Here is a 7,897-nt window from a genome sequence, read left to right as displayed (position 1 = left end):
TTCTTTATCTAGCTTTGACGTGTTTTGTGATTTATTATTGGGCTCCAATGTAGTTGCATGTATTAGAGTGGGTTATGACTATCTATGCAGAAAAAAAAAAAAAAAACTATCTATGCCTTACTGTCGAGGTTTTTTTTGTTTGGTTTCAGTTTATTCCGGTGTGTTTGGAAATTAGCTTTTCAATGTAACCATTTACCAAAGTGCCTGTTTAAAGATTTTGATATTAATATATTTAACTTTTTAAAGAGATTCTCATCCGGTGATATATTGATCATAACGAAAGATAATTTTTGGCAATTCAATTCTAAAGAGTAATTCTGAAAACAATGGTAATTCTGAAAATATATCAAAAAAAAAATTACAAACAGCTAATGTTTCACGTATTTCCTCAATCAATAGTCTGGCTTCTTCTGATGGAAGCCCACAAACAGCTGGAGTTGGATGCAGAGAACCGAAAATGTCATAACTGTAGATAAAACACGAAAGAATCAAACCCAATATGAAGAAAAGAAAAGCCTGGAGATAACATTCACAACCGTTTACTCCACGCTATCTAGATGATCATGTTATGTAAAATTATCAAATACTATTATCTCACCATGTCATCTTTTCTCTCCTCAGCTTCCCGCCAATTGAGAATATAGGTGCTGCAAAATGCAAGCGTCCTCATATTTGTTCTGTCACATAGACTGAAAGGAAGAAATATGATAATAGAACATGTGTCAATTCACTTGTTTAAGAGCCAAAATTCAAACTAACTGCAGACCAAAGGCTTGAAAAATGCAGAGAAATAAGAATGAACTTACGTTTAACTTGTCTCTTGTATCCTCTCTACAATAGAGAACTCAAGGTCATATTTGGGGCTGCAGCAGTTAGTAAACCAAGTCAGTGTGCATATCCGGAAATTCCAATGAAAAATGGATTATGTGATTGTGCAAAACAGTAGAATAAAAAAATCACCTGGTTAGTACGTCACGCTCTATCTTGATATCACACGCAGTTGAAGTAGCTGGAAGTTCATAGTTGCAGCCAAAGCTTCACTGCAAACACCTAACTGGTTCTTTCGGAAAAGTCTCACAGCTTGTTTGACAAAGGTGTATGTCAAAAAAGTGCACATATCTTTAACAAAATTTCTTCAAGATATGTGAATCAAACAGAATGCACCAAGACACTAATATTATATACCATATTGTGTTCCCGATAAAAGCTGGGGCGTCAGTTAGTTGCAGACAGAATTGATAAGCATCATGCCCTTCACTCTGTCAAACAATAACTCGAGTGAGATTTAAGTCTTAACCTTGCTTTACTCTAAAAAGTGAAAAAGTATCCTAAGACAAAAAGCTCACATGTAACTCTGAAAACCAAGCAATGAGATCAATGTCAGTATCCATTATAACCTTTCTGTTGCAAGCAATCACAACCACAACATGTTTCCAAACAGAAAACATTAGTTAAGCTGTAAAACATAATACTGCAAGAATAGAGACGGACATTGGTAACTAAACTACATTGCTAAGAGATTAACTTTTTTGCTCAATCATCTCCAAAGCTTTCTCTACAGCAGGGTGATACGATCATTTTGTGGGAATCCTGCTAAGAACAGATACTCCTAGAGACTCCCTTAACCTCATCACAGCAGAAGAAACCTGACACAACAAAGTTCTCGTTAGTATAAAGACATATAGACAATTCAATAACTTAAAAGCAGAATTTGTTCTAGGTTTACCTGAAGCATAGTCTCCTAAAGAGCTTCAATAGCATTCTCCAGTTCATTGTCCCAAGCAAAAGTTGCTGCCAACATTGAGCTTCCACAAAACTCATTAAATTTAACTTGCGTTTGCATCAGCCAATTTAAACGAAATACACATTTTAGTCATTCAAATCTCATCCTCCAGAAAATCAGTTCAAAGATTCAAACTTTAAGGTACCTGAGGCAGAGCAAAGAAAATGCACCAAAGGCTTCCCATTCCACAGAGATTTTTTCCGCTAGGATAAAACTGCATGCCTCCATAGGCACCGAACGCAGGTGACGCAGATGACAGAAATCTACAAAATTGTTAACCACTCAACAAACAGATCATTGAGAAGCTAGAAAATTGTAAAGCTAAATACTTTACCTTCAGATATAAGAGAAGATGAGTTCAAGGAGAATCAATGGAATAAAACACGAAGCCTTTACTCAGATCGTGGAACGTCACCTCGTCGTCGCAGGCAGAAGAGAGACGACCTTTGTTTCTCGCTTCAGCCATATTTGGGTTAGAGGCGATATCCATTCTATCGGGCCAGCCAATAGTTTGCACATGTGTTCAAGTGCTTCACTTACTCTATGGTTTTTCTCTTCGTTAGAGACCCCGCAAGTAGGTGTGATATCCCCTACAATGGCTGCTCAACAACAATTATAGAATTTGAGATCAGAAAATAAAAAGAAGCGGCAATTACATGTATAAGTGAAGAAGTAAAAAAACATTGGAAAGTTGAAAACAAAATAGTTTTTTTTTTCTCAGAGAAATTGAAGGAACCAAAGAAAAGCTATAGCTTACTTGTCTCTATTAACACCGGGAATATCTGAAGAAACTAACGCCATAAGACCCATCTGATACATGTGATCCGCTATTGATTCTGGATTCTTCACTTCTCTTTTAACCCATCCAGCTCTTGGAGTTGTCTATCATCAAAACTAAAGACATATGAAACACATAGCTTGAAATCATTTCATTGATCTTAAAAACAAACGCATGATTGGATCTTATGGGAAAACAATCGACGGTGAGTTTAGAGTACCTTGAGGCGAGAGCAGAGGGAGAGAAAATCTATGGCCGGAGGAAGCAGAAGGAGAAGGAGGAGGGAGGGAGACGGAACCATCTCCGCTTCGATCAGGTTGAGAGAGTGGATGCATCTGGAGTGTTCGTAATCACCATTTAAGACAGAAAGATTAAACTCGGAGTTATCACGACGCCTCTGTTACGAATCTCAAACGCCATCGCTACAGATACACCGCCGTATCGATGAAACCGAAGACCAAAGACCTATTCCTTAGTAGGACCATAAACATCGCATAAATTAACAGACGAAGCCCAACACGCGAGCCCAGTAAAAAATACTCTGCGTTGAAGTGATCTGAAGTGTCAAACAGAGAAAACATCAGTTTCCAAGCTGGAATCTGACGTGGCTCAACCTGGAGAGATGTAACTCAATTATATATAAATAGATATATAGTCGGTCTTTGAAAGGCTCAATGTCAATTAACTAATTATGTTTTAATAATCAAAGAAAATAAACTAACCTCTTAATAAAATTGTAAATGTCACCACTTACATAGCCTTAAGGATCCAAGCATTGACATAGAAATAGTCATAAGCGGTGCACGTTGTTTTTTTTTTAACTTGTTTTCCCTTTTCTCAAAATAAACAAAGAGAAAAAAAATCAAAGAAGATGATAGCTGCTTTAGCAAAATTGATCTTCTCAACTGTAAGTTTCTTGTCCAATTCGATTTCTTATGTGATCTTCCACGTCGCAGCATGTTTTTTCTGTATATTTGTTCAAACCTTCAAGATTCCAGGGGAAGCCATTTATGCCTTGATAAAGCTGGTAAGAGATACATTCGAGTCTTGTTCTATAAAATTATGCAAACTAGGTGTTGATGTAATCAGTGAAATGTTTACTACGTTGTTTGATCTGGCGAAAGGAAGAGTCATGAGAATATCAGATTCGATTTCATTGACGATCGGTAATGTGAGTGAGAAAGGAATGCCATGGCTTAATCAATTTTTTGAGGAATGGCCGAAAGTTGTCGACGGATTTATTGAAATGGTATTAACCGTGGTTAGTGGTTTGTGGAATAATTACAAAGATGCTTTGTATTATGTTTACCGAAAGGTACTTGAGTAATTTATATTTGATGTCAACCTATGCATTCCAACACTTTCTTCAAGCTTTCAAACTTCAAGTCATAATTTCTTTATTTCTAATTGTAAACTAGGTGATTCTCCCGTGCTCATGCATGAGAATAAATATTTACAAATAAATATTTTACTTTGTTTATTTATATGTTTTAAATAATCTTTTATTTGTATCTATAAAAAATTGAATTAAATATCTTTATGTTTTAAGTATGATATTTTGTATTATTTCAACTTTTTTTTGAGTTGTATATAGACGGTTAAATTAATGATGTTTTTTCTCATTAGGTTAAAATTATCGTATTAGTAGGTAATTCAGTTTATCCTCTTATATTTGTAAATATATTTCATAAAATTTTGTATAATTTGATATATCTTATTTAAAAAAATAGAAAAAAGTAAATCAGACATTCATTAATAAATATAACTTGTAAAATATTGAAAATTTATTCACGTATATGAATATATGCAAAATAGATACGTCATAATAATTGGTTGATTTAATTGTTCATATTTTGATTGATTTCATTACTTGCATTTGGTATATTGGCCTATATCATTTTTTAATCATAATATTTTGGTTATAATTAGACTAAAATAAAACAATTTTGCTAATTACATTTTTTTAGTTTACCTTAGGTTCATAAATATAATTATGTATAATTTATATATGTTTTTGATAAAATATATAAGTCTATATTTTAAAATTTGATATATATTTTCTGTTTTTATGTTTTTGGGAAGAAAAATACAAATAAATTTCGTTTATATATAATCAATCTTTTTTATTCTAGAAATATTATTATCTTATAGAAAAATGTCTAAATTATTTTATTAATATTATATATCTTTTTCTTATCAATATTTTAATACAAATTTGATTTAACTGAACATTAAAATTAAGATAAAAACAATTTTGTTTATTTTGAATTATATTTAAGAATGTGCATGTATATATTTAAAATTATAATCTTAGCTTGATTTTTCTATCCATTTATTTTAATTAAATATATTAAATAAATATGTAAAATTGCATAATTTTCAAAAATTAAAATTAAAAATATATATAAAATCTGTAGATATATATAAGAAACTAATGATTTTACGATTTAAAGTTTAATTTTGTATAATTTTCTAAAAATATGTATATATTTTTGAAATATTTTAATTTAAATGATATTTCGAAATTTGAAATGCTATAATTGAATATATTTATTTTAATGATGATTTATGAGTTATTACCATATTTTTAAAAAGTTCAAAAATATAAATCGACAGAAAATATAATATATGAGTTATTACATATTTTTAAAAGTTTATCAAAAATATAAATTAACATTAAATATAATTTTTCATGTCATATTAATCTTTAAAACATGTTATCAATTTTAGTAGTCATGTCACAATTATTAATCTAGGTGTTTTCCTGCACCATGTGTAGTGATGAATTTTTTGAAAGTTAAATTTTATATTTTAAATATAATTTATTAATATTATATATTATTATTATTACCAATAATTAATATAAATATCATTAATTAAGCATAAAATTAAGAGAAAATATTTTTTTTTATTTTAAATTATATTTAAGAATATATATGTGTATATATAAAGTTAAAATCTTAGATAAAAATTATTTATTTCATTTGGTTAAATGTATTAAATCAACTTGTACTAAATTACTAAAAATCATATAAAATTGTATAGTTATCAAAATAAAAACTAAATAATATTTACATAATTTGTAGATATCTAAAAGAAACTAATGATATTACGATTTATTTATTTTTTAATTCAGAAAATTTAGAAACTTTTAGATAATAAAAATTTTATAATTATAAAAGTAAAATTATATAATATTTCGAAATTCTAAATGTCATATTTGAATATATTTATTTTAGTGATGATTTATGAGTTATTACCATATTCTACAAAATTTACCAAAATATAAATCAATATTAAATGTAATATATGAGTTATTGTCATATTCTACAAAGATTTCCAAAAATATATATCAGCATTAAATGTAATTGTCCATGTCATATTTAACCATATGACATGTCATCAATTATAATAGCCACGTCACAATTTTTTGTGTGAAAACGATTGTAGAGATGACATGTATCAAAATCACTTCTCAAATATAGTCTAGGGGTAAACGATACTATCATACTTTTCATAGATCCGTAACCAATTTTGATAATATTACGGCGGTTTATTTTGTGTAAACCATTCACCTAAAAATAAAATAAAACAACTCTAAATTTCAGATTCGGAGTACTAAAGCAAGAGGAATATAATTTCTGAACAGTCGTTCCACGACCCATAAATGGAGATAAGATACAAAAAACAATCGTAAATTAAAAAAACAAAATCGGTCCATTCACACAACCTAGATAAAACGGAATCTATATGGCCACAATTACCAAGTTTCAGACATCAACTCCAGAACTAGACTTCATGTCATCTGTTATAAACTAAAGAGAATGTGGAGAGTGATTTGTGAGAAAGTTGTGTGTATTTCTCATTAGCCAACACCACAATATATAGTGGTTTGATATAAGGGTTTACAAATGTTTTACAAGGAATAAAATCTACACATTGATTACATTGACTACATTGATGTCATAGAGAAGACTTGGTCATGGTGATAACTCCAAGGTTGACTGAGTCTTCTGATCTCGGTCCGGTTTGTAGATGAACCGATGTAGACCGGATGTAAACCTCCTTGCAGTTCCTCTTGTATATGTTGGACTTGTATAGTACTTGGTGAAGTACTTGGTTATGGTCCATCCACACAATAGATTTCATAACACTCCCCCTTGGATGCCATAACCATATGAGTTCATAATATGCTTAATGTTGCCTCATTAAAACCTTACTAGGAAAACCCATTGGGATAGAATCATAGTTAAGGAAAAAGAGTACAACACATACTACTCCCCCTGATTTGAACATCACTTGCTGAATAGATGTTCATGGATTCTTACTTGAACAATCTTGTATTATTCGGACATATCATGTCTCTTAGAATCCTGATGGTACTTTATAAAATGTACCACTTTGATATCGACCACTTTAGTACTTTAGATAAAATGTACTATTTTATACTCTGGTCGTTTTGATTATGGTCCTTGACCAAATCACTCTTATATGCCTTTCCATAATATTGGCTGGCTAGTACTTTAGATCCTTTGTATAATATGGATCATCATTATATCAAGTATGAGCTACTTAGCTCTCTAAGACTTATGGATATGCCTTAGCTTTATGAGTATAATATTATTTGTCATAAACAACTTTAAACATAGGTCATGTCGGTTAGATCATGATCCTTATTTACATATGTCCATAGATGATCTATGATTGATCTGAGACATTGTCAATCTTAGTGTGCCGGCAATTCGTACACATATATATATGGACGATTGGACTGATCTAGACCGGACACGGTCATGACATAAAATTGATCTAATTGATCCTCAAATTTATATCTAATGACATCCATGATCTACAGCTTTATCATGGACCAAATATTATAATATGGTCGGACCCGTTGGGTCGCATATGGACGCATAATGCGGTCGTACACCTTTTGTTCAAAGATGAACTTTGATCTTATAGCTTATCTTTATGATAGCTTATTCATTCATACTACAGCTTGGTTAGTTCATGCTGAGAATTTTGACCAACCATAAGTATTACCAAAATTTGGCTAATTTGTGGTGATGGTCTATAACCTTTTTAAGGTTTGATGAATAACCATTTAACCTATCTTAGGCTGGTTAGTATAACACAAGGAATTTAAAATTCCTCTATAGACTGATTTGAACTGTTCTTATAGAACTCTTCATTTGCTTATATGTAGCAATTTAATTTAATCCCGGGACAGCTCTGTTCATGCGAACTTCTTTTCTCATCTTATGATTCTGAGCTCAGTACATTTTGGTAAACCTTTTAGGTACCAATAATATTATCATCATCCAGTGAGTCATATA

At 30.8% G+C, this 7,897-nt stretch overlaps 1 long non-coding RNA gene across 9 annotated transcripts; it reads right to left on the bottom strand.

The window, feature by feature from the left end:
- Positions 1–267: 267 nt before the first annotated feature.
- Positions 268–3,971, bottom strand: LOC108861617 (uncharacterized). Of its 9 annotated transcripts, XR_008946159.1 has the most exons (12): positions 2,782–3,212; positions 2,541–2,677; positions 2,118–2,382; positions 1,929–2,046; positions 1,727–1,805; positions 1,509–1,646; positions 1,347–1,401; positions 1,186–1,259; positions 961–1,080; positions 807–863; positions 599–689; positions 268–466 (listed from the first exon to the last, which is right to left on the bottom strand). It is a non-coding gene; the product is annotated as an uncharacterized LOC108861617 (long non-coding RNA). The 9 variants fall into 9 exon arrangements; XR_008946161.1 differs by adding an exon at positions 3,284–3,971 and having other exon boundaries at positions 1,347–1,646; positions 1,727–2,046; positions 2,782–3,175; XR_008946162.1 differs by adding an exon at positions 3,284–3,968 and having other exon boundaries at positions 1,347–1,646; positions 1,727–2,046; positions 2,782–3,117.
- Between the last annotated feature and the right edge of the window lie 3,926 nt (positions 3,972–7,897).

This window comes from Raphanus sativus, chromosome 5 (genome assembly GCF_000801105.2).
Source record: "Raphanus sativus cultivar WK10039 chromosome 5, ASM80110v3, whole genome shotgun sequence".
NCBI classification, from domain to species: Eukaryota; Viridiplantae; Streptophyta; class Magnoliopsida; order Brassicales; family Brassicaceae; genus Raphanus; species Raphanus sativus.
The sequence above is the reverse complement of the archived record's forward strand: the minus strand, read 5'-3'. Positions and strand labels throughout refer to the sequence as shown.